This window comes from Pogoniulus pusillus, chromosome 34, assembly GCF_015220805.1.
Source record: "Pogoniulus pusillus isolate bPogPus1 chromosome 34, bPogPus1.pri, whole genome shotgun sequence".
Lineage (NCBI taxonomy): Eukaryota > Metazoa > Chordata > Aves > Piciformes > Lybiidae > Pogoniulus > Pogoniulus pusillus.
In genome coordinates, this window is record NC_087297.1 from 7,683,435 (window position 1) to 7,698,008 (window position 14,574).

The following is a 14,574-nucleotide window of genomic DNA, read 5'->3' on the forward strand; positions in this document are numbered from 1 at the left end:
TGAGTCTCCTCAGCATCAGGGCATCTGCAGAGCAGGGAATTGTGTTATTTGTTTAACTAAACCATTACAAGCAGCCACTTTCTGGACAATTTGTAACAAAAATATCTGTGTAGCTCTCTTCTTTCTTCCTCCTACCACTGCTACTCCTGGCTTTGCTCCCAGACAACTCTCCTCGTCGCTGCAGAACATGTCCTTTATTACAAGTCAAACCCAACACATCCCAATCATTAAAAAAAAAAAAGTTTGCTGTGGTTTAGGGTATTTTGTTGTTGTTGTTCTCACCTAGTTTGAGTCTGTGACAAATATTGTCACAGCAACCTTCACTTTCAAACTGCCAGCCCAACAAGCAGCACCATGGAATATTTCTTTGCCTGCAAATAAGTAATTCAAGCCAGAATGCTGGTTCTAAGGACAAGACTAATCTGACTTCCCTTGTTATCATCAGCAGATATTGGAGGCTGTTTGAGAATACAGGCCAGATATGTGTGCCAGATTCTAACAAAATTCTGGAGTTCTTTAGGTGTCCTTTTTTGATTTCAGGATGTTAGACAACTAATTGTCTTTGAATGAAGTTTAAGTAGGGCTTCAGGAATTGAGTTCTTAGATCTGGGAACTTGGTTCTTGTTGAAACTGCAGGTGTAGGATGCAGTGATTCTTGTTGGCTCTTCAGAAAAGCTCTGCTCATCTTCTGCTCTTGACAGAAGCTGGGGACTCCAGCCCCAGCTAGTAATAGTGGTGTTGACATGAAGTGGTTGTTTTACAGGGACTCACCTGATTGTCCCCACTGGGCTTTGCTTCACACTGTGCAGCAGGTGCAGAGGCCCCAGCATGGGTTCATTTTGGAGGAAGCCAAACTAGATGATGCAATGCATTTACAAATACATCAAGTGCCAAAGCTTTTCAGTCCACAGGACCAGCCTGGTCTAACTCCTCCCCAGCACATATGAAACGTGGACCCCAGGTTCATCATCACTTCCCTTTGCAAAGCCACTGCCTGCTCTTATCAGCAGAACCAAACTTGTGCCAAGGAGAATGCCCTTTGCTAAACTGCTGCCAAAATACTCAGCTCATAGCATAATACAGTCCATGATAATTTCAGTGTCTTGTTGCCTGAGCTACTGAGACGTTACCCACAGCACTTACAGTGAAGTGCACATGGTGCAAGGATTAGACAGGAGGCAGCAGGGCAAAGCTATTCTATTTTCTTATCATTACTGATAGGGGAAGCTATCCTTTTAGCATCTGCAAGGCACTGCAAGACCAAAACCACTGGAATCTGCCCTTTGTACTCTCTAGACTTGTGCCTTTCTGTGTTTGTGACAGCATGTCTGAGGAAATCCTTTACAACCTCCATCATTTTATTATGAATATTCACATATTCATGCACTCACTGTCTCATCTTTCTCCAGAGAGCTCTACTACCTGTTTAAAAATGATCATTTCCTCACTGTAGTGACTTTAAGTGCACTGGTATGTGTGTCAGCAGTACTTCTACACAAGTTCCCATCCTCTATAAACAGCACGGCTGGATTGTCAGTCAGACTCCGAAGTTGTGGCTCTGATCAGCAGTCAGGATGCAGACCTCTCTCCCTGTGCTGTTAGGGTGACATGAATATTTATGTTTTTATGTAAGTGACAACCAGGGAGCTTTTTAAGTTCAGCAGCGACTATATTTGCTCAGAGGGCTGCTGTTTCTTCCTTATTTTCTTTTATGAGTGTTCATCACCTATGACATTTAACTCAAAGATGTGGTGCTTTTGTGGGAGAGAAAGAGGCTCGTGGAGGTAGGCGTTGCTTATGCAAATCCTTCTCTCCTATGGGAGAAGGTTTAGTCACTTGTCATTAGCTTCCTTATTACCCACTGGCACGGATGAACAGTCACTAGTTAGAATATACCTTTACAAAAGTAGCATTTAATCAAAACTCACCTTTTGTACAGGAAAAATCATCTGTGAAGTGCTCACAGAAAATCTGCAGCCTGACAGGGAAAATGTGTTCATTTTTGTTCTCCTGCTGTTCGTCCCCGCTACGAGACAAAGCCAAATGTGGGTACATGGATAACACACAGAATTCATTTTGCTGAGAACAAAGGACACATGGTGGCAGGGTGAACAATGTAGGGGTTTTCAGTGCTCTGCTGACTGGGATATTCTGTCCCCTGGACTCTTCCACCGTTGTTACTTTTATTCCTGTAGATTCAGTAAGACCTGATCCAGCTCTGTATACACAGTTCATTTACTTCTTACATGGCTTGTTGCTATGGTGATACTAAAACAGGAGACTTCTGATTACTCATGCTTCCTTATTTAGGGAAAAAACAATGTCAGGTGCCATAAACTGAATCACTTTAACCCATAATACTACGTAAGTGCATCTCTTTGCATCTGGGTATGAAATACATCTTGCTGCTAGGATTGTTCAAAGTGACCTTGGCTTTATGGGAAGGAAAAAACAAATGTGGCTTTTTTGTCTGATGAGAAGGTTCCTCACTTTACCCTTCAGCTCACTGCTTCCATTCCTGAGTGTCATGGAAAGAGCAGCATGGCTCTTTCCAGCATCTGTTACGCTGAGATCTGCACAATGTTTTCAGTGAATTACCCTGCAAGCTGCAAAGGAAAACCTCTGCAAAAGGAAAGTATTCAACACCAGTGCCAGCCCAGCTCCATAATTATTCCCTCAGGGAGCAGAGTTTCATCCAGTCGTAATCAGGAGAAGTCTGGCTCTTCAAAGCAGAAGATTTCCTGAATTTTACACGGTTTGGGGGCCACCTGTAGAGAGTGAGGAGACCTTGTACAATGGCACATTGCCATTAGCAACCGTTTTGTCAGCCCGCTGCTGCTTTCCCCGAGGCTCTTCAGGAACAGCTCTTCCCACGGTGCTGGAGCAGTACAGGGACAACCTTCACACTCGGTTAGGTACTATCTGTCTCCTCTGCTAGGTGCCACAGACACTGTCTGATCAGCCATCTGCTCCTGTCCCACAGACTTCACTACCATCCCACCTCTGGGTAAGTTTCCAAGGAAAGGAGATCTTCAGCCTCACTGCTTCCCACTCTTGGTGTGCATTTCACTTGATTATCACCTGGCAGCTCTCAGCAATGTGGACCTCTCCTCTACAGAGAGGCTGTAGACTCACAAAAAAAAGAGGACTTACCTCTTTTTTACACTATAGTGACATAGAGGGCTGGAGCAGCTCTGCTATCGGAGTTGGGGCTCTGCAGCCTGGAGAAGAGAAGGCTTTGAGGAGACCTTGGAGTGGCCTTCCAGCATCTGAAGTGGCCTATAAGAGGCCTGGGGAGGGACTATTGACAAGGTCTTGTAATGACAGGATGAGGAGTAAGTGGTGTAAACTGGCAGAGAGGAGATTCAAACTAGATGTTAGGAAGAAGTTTGTTGCAGTGAGAGTGGTCAGACTCTGGCACAGGTTGCCCGGGGAGGTTGTGGATGTTCCCTCCCTGGAGGTGTTCAAGGCCAGGTTGGATGGGGCCTTGAGCAACTTGTTCTAGCGGGAGGTGTCCTTGCCTATAGCGAGGGGGTGGAGCTGGATGAGCTTTGAGGTCCCTTCCAACCTAAACCATTCTATGACTTTTCAATAACAGCCTGTGGTCAGCCCATCTGGACCACTGGCTGATATTACTCTGCTATTGGCTGTGCAGATTAAATTATTCTTGAGAGTTTGCTTCTTTCCTGACTTGCTTAGTGGCCATCCAACCCAGGAATCCCCCTGGCATGGGGAAAGCAGCCACCAGCCTCACAAAGAGCACCTCACGGACCCTGACAGATTTAACATCACAGGTTCAACAGAAAAGCAACTTAATTAGCCAGGCTCTCACAAATTAAAACTCCTTCATCCAATGAAAGGGAATACTTTCGAATCCTGCAACTTTAAGGTCAAAGGTGAATCAGAAGAGACTGTCCAAGGACTTGTGCTAGTTACTATGTCCCTTCTCACTGCAGGGGGGTTAGACTAGATGGACTTTAAATGTTCCTACTGACTCACACCATTCTATGATCTTGTTTGAAATTAGGGATTTAGCATCAACTCCAGAAAGCATCCTAGTCCAAAAAAAGCATTTAGATATGGGCCTGATGTGGGGCCTGTACTTAGGAGCTTTCCTGACAAGGACATTGGTTATGTAGGTACCACTTCATAACTTCTGGTAAAGAATGAGAGTGTAGGTTCTGTTTTATTCAAACGTTGACAATTTCCTTTAAACATGTTTCTCACCACTATCTGGCTGTGCCAGAGTTTGAAAAGCTCTCCCCCTGGAGATCACCATTTTAAAAGGCCATACTTGGGTCTAACCTTATGATAGGACCCCTTAAATTAAATGCACTCTTAAAACTAATTCGTTCATTGCAGTGATAGGGTATATCAGGGCCACAGCGAGGTTAGAGAAGAGGGATTGCTCTCCAGGGATGCTGCCAGAGTGGGCAGATATGTAGATACAGCTAAGAATCTGATTTTTAATGCTGGGGCCAGGCTGAGGCAGTTAACACTGTCCTTCCCTGAGGCAAGCAAGTTAGGTAGAATGAACAATGGGAGGATTGTGCCAGAAAGTCTTGCCTTGGCCCTTTTAGAAATAATGTGTTAGAACAGCAGCAGAAGCAAATGATCATCTCCTGCTTGAGTCAGGAGCTGCTTTATTCCAGTCTGCCTTTGAGCAGCAGAACGTGGAAGGTGATGCCCTTGAGTAAGACTTTTCAGACTTACCCTTTGATGATTTGTATTCTTCACAATGAAATACTGACAGCTGACATATCACTTCTGTTCCACACACCCCATGTAAAATAGGCTGTGTGTGCCCAACCAACCTAGTAGCCCATTAATGCATTTGGAGGTTGTTTTCTCAAGGCTTTGCTGGATAAGAGACCTGTAAAAACAGCACACAACATCTCTGTCACATTGCTGTGCAGACACAATGTAAAGCAGAGCTTCCTCAGCATGCTCTGCTCCCCAGGGCTGCTGTAAAAGAGAGGTAGCAGAGGCACTGTGCAGGAATGAGACTCTCTGGTCTTTGCCACGCTGTGCCCTGTGGGACACAGTGACATGTAAGCTGCATGCTGCTTGCATGATAGTGGACTGTACTGAAGTTGGTAATTGTCCTTGTTATTGGGTTTCAGATTAACTGGTGTGGGTGCCAGGCATAGTCACCTCCTGCTTTGCATAGCGGCTCCTGGCTAGGAAGGGATCGGAGGGCAGAGGTCCAGGTATGTTGAAAGTATTTGGGGTAAAAGGTAAGAAGATAAATAAACATACCAACAAAGCAAGTGGAGAAATGAGTAATAGGAAAGAACATGGTTTTCTGAGAATTTCCTCAGATCTTTTTGCATATCAAATTGTGAGATTTGACCAAAGGCAACATTTTGGAGGGAACTTTTGCTTTGGGAGGACAATTAGTCAAGGAAGAAAAGAAAAACAAGCAAACAAAAAAGGACTTAAAAGCTATATTTTAGCTAAGGATGAAATTTTGCATAAGGGAAAACCCCACCTTCTTCCAACAGGTTGTACAAAACAATTTCATCTGTAGAATGGTGACATTCAGGAAGTGCTGTTAGTCATTCTGAGATAGATTTGGATTTGATAGGTTCTGTAAGCAAAGGCTGCTGCCTTTATAATAGAGTATGCTCATTTGAACCCTTTCCATTTGTTTCACTGGGAAATTTATGTACATTTTTGGCTACTGTAAAAAAGTCACTGTTCAGGAATCCCTTCCTGTAGTGAATGAAGTAGTAAGGGAAGAGAGCAAGAAGCATCTGCAAGGAGGGATGCTGGGGTTTAGATTCAGGTAGATGTATTTATATAGCTACTTTAGTGTATGTCTTCACTAGAAGACAGCCACACACTCTGCTTTTACTAAGAGTTTGTGTTACTAGGCAAGATCTAAACGCTGACAGAAGAGCAGCTAAATCAGTTCTGCATTAGAGAGACTGATGTCCCTTTTGTTCCTCCTGTAACTGCACTCACTGATTAAGATGATGCAGATAATTAATTACAGCTATGAAGAATGAAAGTGAAAGGGCTATATTCCCTCCTTGGCCATGACCCTGCACTGGATTAACATCAAGGAGGTTGCAGGGTCAAAGAAGTTCAGGAAAAAGCCTTTGGTAATAAATTATACAGAGATTATGTCCTGTAAAGCTACCTGCAACTCTTCCATCAGCAACTAAACATCAACTATAAAGAGCTCTTAAAAAAACTAAGAGTCATTGTTTGTCCCTGCAAGGGAAAGTGTGGATGAAGATAGATGATGTTTTCTAAGGCTCTGCAGGGCAACCTTTTCTGTACCAGGGCAGCTCTGGCCAGGTCATAGTTATATCACAGAACCACAGGTTCCAGCAGCTGCTTGTCTTGCTGTGCATGAAGCACAGCTAGGGACCCAAGCGTGTTGCTTTGCCTTCTGTGCTGTCTACTTGGAGTCATCTTCACTTGCTGAACATGAAACATCTGAGGGAAGCAAACACATGTGAAGTTGTCTAGAGAGAGGATAGTCTCTGTGGTGCTACAGGTGATCAATTAATCTGCAACTCAAGCCTTATTACATGAACCTTCGAATGAGTTTCTCTAGTTGTAAGTCCTTGTTTCGAGCAATCAGTGCCTGGAGGTTCTGGAAGAGGATCCACCACATTAGGCTGTTTCAGTTTAGGAGATGACAGGTGTGCAGGGTGAGCCAGGCTGCCCACCATGACCAGTGGTGATGGATGTGGAAGCATCTGGCCACAGCTGAAACCAAATACACCTCTCAGTTGTGAGGCTGGGAGCCTCAAGCAGGAGAGAGGGACCAGAGAGCAACTCAACCTCCAGACCACAGGTCTCCTGAGTCTGTAGGTCTCCTTCTTTGCACGGGACATGTTCAAAGATGAAGGGACACTTTTTAGTCTGACTGCTCTGCAGTCTCCCTTCTGCACAATGGAGATAATTTCTGCACCGTTCAGGCACAAGCTGATGACAAAATCAGCCACCAGGACCTCACACACTACTGTGGAGTTCCAGAGGAGACCATACAAAAATAGCTTATCTTTTGATCTTCAAACTCGGCTAAATGCAGCCTGCAGATGCAGTAAAATCCTTGAATTGTTCTGTGGGCACAAAAATAGGCTTCTTATCGCCATGACATGAAGTGACAGGATTAGGACAAAATTCAGGAGTTTTCAGAGACTACCAAAAAAGCCAGAAAATTCCTTTGGCTTTGAGCAGCAGGTTTTGAGGAGCTGGCCATATTGTGTTACCTGACAATGCTTATACTTGTGATTTCCCCCCCACCCCTGTTGAAAGGTACCTGTGATAAGCAGCAGGGCTTATGAGAATACTTGACCTCCAGCCTCAGTTTTGTAGTCTTGGCACCTGCCCATCAGTGGTGCAGGGCAGCACAGCAGTGTCACTGTTATGCTATGGAACATTCAAAAGTCATGAATCCTGCTCTGCCCCTTTCAGAGCAGATGGCCAAGACCTACTCAGTGGTGGTGAACCCCTCTTCTCCTCAGCTTCAGCCCTAACCAATTCCCAAGGCAGAAGGTGGTTTCTCTTCCTGGCAATGGGAAGGGTTGGTGTCCCCATGGGTAGAATCATAGAATCATAGAATCAACCAGGTTGGAAAAGACCTCCAAGATCATCGAGTCCAACCTATCACCCAGCCCTAGCCAGTCAACTAGACCATGTCACTGAGTGCCTCATCCAGTCTTTTCTTGAAGACCCCCAGGGACGGTGCCTCCACCACCTCCCTGGGCAGCCCATTCCAATGGGAAATCACTCTCTCTGTGAAAAACTTCTTCCTAACATCCAGCCTATACCTACCCTGGCACAACTTGAGACTGTGTCCCCTTGTTCTATTGCTGGTTACCTGGGAGAAGAGGCCAACCCCCACCTGGCTACAATGTCCCTTCAGGTAGTTGTAGACAGTAATAAGATCACCCCTGAGCCTCCTCTTCTCCAGGCTAAACAGGCCCAGTTCCCTCAACCTCTCCTCATAGGATTTGTGCTCCAGGCCCCTCACCAGCTTCGTTGCCCTTCTCTGGACATGTTCCAGTACCTCAACATCTTTCTTGAATTGAGGGGCCCAGAACTGGACACAGTACTCAAGGTGTGGCCTGACCAGTGCTGAGTACAGGGGAAGAATAACCTCCCTTGTCCTACTGGCCACACTGTTCCTGATGCAGGCCAGGATGCCATTGGCTCTCTTGGCCACCTGGGCACACTGCTGGCTCATCTTCAGCTTACTATCTATCAGTACCCCCAGGTCCCTTTCCTCCTGGCTGCTCTCCAGCCACTCAGTCCCCAGCCTATAGCGCTGCTTGGGGTTATTGTGGCCGAAGTGCAGAACCCTGCACTTGGCCTTGTTAAATCTCATCCCATTGGCCTCTGCCCACCCATCCAGCCTGTCCAGGTCCCTCTGCAGGGCTCTCCTACCTTCCAACAGATCAACACCTGCTCCTAGCTTGGTGTCATCTGCAAACTTACTGATGCTGGACTCAATGCCCTCGTCCAGATCATCAATAAAGATATTGAACAGGACTGGGCCCAGCACTGATCCTTGGGGAACACCACTTGTGACTGGCTGCCAACTGGATGCGGCACCATTCACCACCACTCTCTGAGCTCTGCCATCCAGCCAGTTCTTGATCCAGCACAGAGTGAATCCCCCATTGCTGTTTCCAAGCCACCCTTCCTAAGTAACCGAGATAGCAGAGCTGCTGTATTGGGTCTGTGTGGAGTCTGTGCATCCCTAGGGACATCCCATAGACTGTGCAGCAGGGGAGGTCCCATAAACACTGAAAAAGCTGTCTGCCAGCCCTGCTCCTTCACACAGAGCTGCTCAGAAGAGAACAGCACTATGTGCTCTAGCACAGTTGATGTTTCCCATCTCTAAAATAACAGTTACAGCAAACTCAAGTCATTTATTTCATAGCTTTGGGGCTTTCCACCTCCTTTATTTTTAATATTGTCTTCATTTGTTGTGCCTTAACATAACACAGAAGGGAAATGCTGGGTTACATTGAAGAGGAGGGAAGGTTCCTCGTCCCCAAGCCCTAGCTGATAGATCCCATCACAAAAACAGGAGAAACCTCCTACACTGAGATGCACTCCCAGTTCCCATCACAAAAACAGGAGAAACCATCCTACACTGAGCTGCCCTCCCCCTGCCTTTGTGGCTAGATGGCATAGCTTCAAAACATGAAACACTAGACTGCACGTGGGCAGGATTTGACTAACAGTCCATCTGCAGAGCAAAGAACTAAAGATAGGGCCCTGACGGCTCCTGGGCTGGGAGAGCAGGTGTGACGACTTCGGTGCGGGGGCGGTTTGGGAGAGCCTGTGGAAATCAGCATCTCCTGCAGCCGACTCCTGGCTGTGCCCCTCGGATAGCTCCTACCGGGCTGCGGAGCCGAGATGGGGGTGGTCAGGGGGCAGTCAGCCAAAGGGCCGATGCTGGAGTCGCTTCCCAGTCCTAGCACATCCGAACCCATCTAGGGGCTGGGGGCTACGGACCGGCGGAGTTCTCCTGTGCCTGTGCTCCCGTAGAGGGCCACCGGGGCTGGGGAAGCGGCACCGAGCTTAACTTTACCAAAGGCGGAGGGGAAACTGAACAAACAAATAAAGAGGAGAAGGGAGAGGAAGAGAAAAGGGGAAAAGAGAAAAGGGAAATATTAAAGCCTAGAAATACAACAGCAAACAACAATCTCAATAACAACAACGCAGCTAGGCGTGGGTCGTTGCTCTCGATGCCCTGTGCACGGCAACGCCCCCGGTCGCGATGCTCTCCCCGGACCAGGGCAGGACCCTGTCCGGGCGGCCGGTGCCATTCCATTCCGTTCCGTGCCGTGCCCAGCGCGGTCCCTGCGGCACCTCCCGCTTGGGGCGGAGCGGGGCGGGCGGACAAAGCCGAGCTGTCAGCGGGGCGGGCGGGAGAAAGGAAAAGCGGCGGCAGCAGCGGGGAGCAGGTGAGGAGAGCAGCGGGGTTTGTGCCACGCTGGCGCCGGGAGTGGCCGGGTGGCTCCGGTGCCCGGCATCCCACGCGTGGGCGGCTTTGCGCGGTGTGGGGCGGCTTCGTGAGGTGTCAGAGAACGAATTCCCCGAGAGGGACGGGTCGGATACTCCGTCGGGCGCTTCAGTGCACTACGGAGCCCCCGACCCGTCCCCCTCGGGGCGGATCCATTCTCCTTCGGGCAGCTCGGGGGGCTGTAGGTAGCGGGAGATGCGTCCTCTGCCTTCTAAAGTAGTTTGGGAAGGGACTGGAGGAGTTATGAGTCTTCATTAAAAAATGGAAGTGAAATCTTAACCCTATGACGGTGCTAAAAGAATGTCCTGACTCGAACCGAGTCCCTCTCTCCTGTGGCAGTTAAGCCAGGAGCATCTCAGGAGTATTACAACGAGTCGCACCGCTGGCGAGTAATTAGTACTTAGGGGGCTTAGGGAAGCTGTTTGTGGACGTGACTAGCTGAGGAGCGCAAGTTGTCAAACGCAGGAGGGCACCTACTGCCCCATCGATTTAAGCCCCTTCCGTGTAAAACCAGTTCGCGTAGAGCCGGTGAGTTGTGGGTGTCCTAAACAGCTGGAAAGGAGTTTTCCTTCGGCGTGCTGCATGGTACGGAAGCTCCGTGAGGAATAACTCGTATTCCAGGGAATGCATTTAAAAGCCTGATGATTCAGCAGGCTGCATTCGCTGGCCAAGCGTGGCAGCTCTCGCCAGGAAGGATGCAGTGCTGCGGGCAGATATTAACACTACCTGAAGCTTCCCGGAGCAGTGCTCCATGTGAGGTTGTGGGTGGAAAAAAAATAACAACACAAATTACCACCAGTTTTTCATTTTAAACAGTTTCTGCTGATAATTCGAATAAACAACCCTCTGGTGTTTTCTGTGGTGAGCGAGTTACAGTTCTTTTGTACTTTACTTGCTTCCCAAAGAGATATTTGCTTTTTATCTGTGGCTCCAAAGTGTGTAGCGAATGAATTTGGGCTAATAATAGAAGCTCAATGAGAGAGCTTATATTTTAACACAATGAGAGATCTCCAGCAATAGAGAAGGTGAAAACTTTTCCTGAGAAATATTGCAGCTGTTGTGCTGTGTTTTGAGAGACAAACACCGAGGCAGGACTGACATTTTAGAAGTGGAATAGCAGGAGAGTATTTCAAACAAAGCACCGTGCAGCTCAAAGGTTATTTTGTAAGATGCACTTGCTCTTTCAGAAGACGCTGTCTGAAGTCAAATGAACTGTCTGAAAACTTCTACAGGAACATTGTCACAGAGTAAATCTTTTAGTCAGGGTTCTGACTGCTTCGGCAGAGTTGAGCACCTGCAGGGCATGTTGAGATATTCACTATTTAACACCTGCATGGGCAAGTCACGTCAGGATGCCCAGGTCACTGCCCGAATGCTCTCCAAATCCTTGGTGTACAGACACTTGCTCTGTCTCTCATCCCTGAGATATGGGGACTTCACTCAGCATACAAAGATACAAGGAGCACAAAATATCTTTGTCTCATACAAGGGCTGTCCACAACTACTGCTGAGTGGCTGCTCATTAGTAAAGCCTTTGTGCTGAAAGTTATCCTCAAACCATGGACAGGAGGGTTATGACCTCTTAACTCCTCTACTGCAATGTCCTGTGGGTGCAGTGTTTGAGTTACAGGAAACTGTGTTCCTGAAACACTCACCACTGATGGTATTGCTGCTGAAATATGGAACTTTCATGCTGTACTTAGCAGAGAGAGCTGACTGAGATGCTATGTGTCTACTGAAACACAACCAGGGGCTTCAGAAATAGCCAGCACTTAATAAATTTGACTTCTCCTGAGGGCAAGTGTCCACAAGAGCAGTGGGGACAGCTTGCTCAGGAGTACACAGAGGCTGCATAAAGTGTGTTGGAAATAACCAATGCTGACTTTGAGTCTGGATCTGGAATAGTTATTTCACCCCTATGGTTTAGTTTGTCATGGTCTGCTTTAGTTCTAGTCTGACAACCTAAATCTGAGGCCTCTCTATGCTAGTAAAACTCTGAAATGGGGTTTCTTTCAGCTCTTACAAGTCCAAGCATTCCTGACTGTTTATTGTTGTCTCTTCTGGCTAGCTGGTGGTTTCCTGTGTTACTTTTGACCATTGCACCAAATGGGACAGGACAAGGGGTGATGGTTTTAAATTAAAAGAAGACAAATATAGACTAGATAATAGACTAGATACAAGAGTGGTGAGACTCTGGCCCTGTAGATGCCCCATTGCTGGAAACATTCCAGGTCAGGTTGGATGAGGCTCTGAGCAATCTGCTCTGGCTGAAGACATCACTGCTGACTGCAGGTGGGTTGGACTAGATGACATCTAAAGGTTCCTTCCAACCCAAACCATTCTACAGTGCTATAAATGCCAGTGAAATATTTGGAGGAGTTAAAAAACAAGTGACACCACATCTACCTGCCCTCCATCTCCCTGCTCCCAAATGGATAATCACAAAAACTCACCCTAGCTTAACCTTGGGGGTCTTGAAAATTATTAGGTTTTTTTGTTGTTGTTGTTGAAATACATAATTCAAATTTCCTTTAAAAGGGCATTTCTCCTGATTTTCTTCATTTAACCTTGCAACACTCAAACTTCAATACAGTCAGGGTTTTAAAAATAGCTTAATACCAGAAGAGAGAGAGAGATCAGACCAACAGATGAGTGGAATGTGCATTTCCCTCAGGCACCTCTGAAGAGTGATACTATATCATGTTAAAAACTGTGAGCTGTCAGCCAGAGTTGGGCTGGGCCAGTGTGTGCATGAAGCACGGGCAGGAGACCTGTAGCTGGTGCAGAGAGCCCTGGTGGAGAGCATGATGATGGCTTTGGTCTGAGTCACCAGGGGCCCAAAGACTGTTGTGTGTGTGATGGCACACATTTTGTTGTTGAGTGAGGTATAAACGAGAGCCTGAGCTTTTCAGCACCTTTATGTACGTTGTTTATTTGAGTTTATATATCCACGTGTAGGTGTGCAGCACATACAAGTCAGCTCCCTTGAGGGTAACTGCAGCTGCCGATGTGAAATCCTCACAGCTTCGCTGAGGTTTGATTTCTCACTGAGAAAAGGTGAGGTGCTCTGGGGAAATCCGTGTATGGCTCTTGAATCATTTTTGCCGCGGGGTGGCTGTGGCTTCTCCCTGCTGACAGCCTCTGAGATGCCTGTCACAGGAGCTAGGACCGGTGAACCTGAAGGTTGACAGACCAATGGGTGAGCTAAGGGCAGAAAGAGAAACTATGGTGTTTAGTCTGTCTGCAGGAAAGGTTAGTGGGGAAAGAGCCCTAAACAAAGGGGTTTTTTTCAAGAGATTTGAAAAGATAGTTCACGTTCTGTAAGGAAAGAGCAGTGACTCATCTGCATTTGGGAGTCAGGCAAGGGAAAAGGGGAGTGGAGAAAAGGGGAGAGGAGAATGCAAACCCTGAACAACAGGGAAAGGATCCCCAAACCAAGACTGCTCTAGGAAAGCACTAGTCATGTGATTATCTATCTGGACCTCAGAACAGTTTCATGTTGCATGTGTCCCCAGTGAGCTGAAGTGCAGCCCTGGCATGCAGTGGCAAGACAGCCCAGATTAAGGCGCAGTCTGTTCTGGGAGCACTGCCCAGTGTCAGCAGCAGGCCTGCCCTGCACTATTTTTATTATGGCTTTGTCCAAAAAGTGTTTTAAAAAGGCTGAAAGAAAGCAACTCTGCTAACAGAGACCCTATAGCAGGGCTTCAGAAGGGGCAAGTGTGGGAAAAGATGATCAGCAGCTGCTGCCCTAAGGAAGAGATGATTCTTCATAGAGGTCTGTGATGGTGGTGAAGAGGATGAGGAAAGGTGGCAGGGAAGATGATAAGACAAAGTTTATGGAGAGAGCCTTGATGATCCTGGTTGAATTCTGGGTCAGTCCTAGAAGTTCCTGCCATCTTGTGCTGAAGGGTTCTGCATTCATCCAGCTTCATTCCACTGAACTTTGACAGACCCCAAATTGCAAACTTGTTGTAGTTAAAGTGTAGGGACAGTTCTTATGCTTTCCAGAAACCTCTTCTTTAACCTGGTCTCTTCCAAGAGGAACTCACATGTTACTTTTCCACCTTCTAGGAAGAAGCCAGTAGTACTTCCTCAGTAAAGCATTTTCAGATGTTGAGTGTGACATTTACTCAGGTTTGCTTTTTCAGTATACTAACACAGGCTAGTCTACTATACACAAAATAACAAGCTTTCATGGTGATCTAACTACCAATGCCAAACCACACATAAATAAATAAGTTGCCAGAAAATACAGCTCCTGCCTGAATTTGACAGGTGAGAAGGGCAGAAGGGTGTAACATGCAGGTCTGTCAGCTATGAACTTCAGACACTCCAATTGTTTTAATACAGAAAATCTCAATCAAATTGTTGAAGTCAGGAGAGAAAAGTCTGTCTCTCATTTCACTGTGTGGCTTGGTTGTGCAACATCTAATGTGCAATGGTTCAGAATCTTCTCAGGCTCCTCCTTCCAGAGGATTCTTCTTTTAATTACTTTAAAAGATTTTTTTTTAATAAATCAGGTAGCCAGTTCATGTCTCAATTAGTGATGGGTTACATGCACAGCAGCAACAATCTCC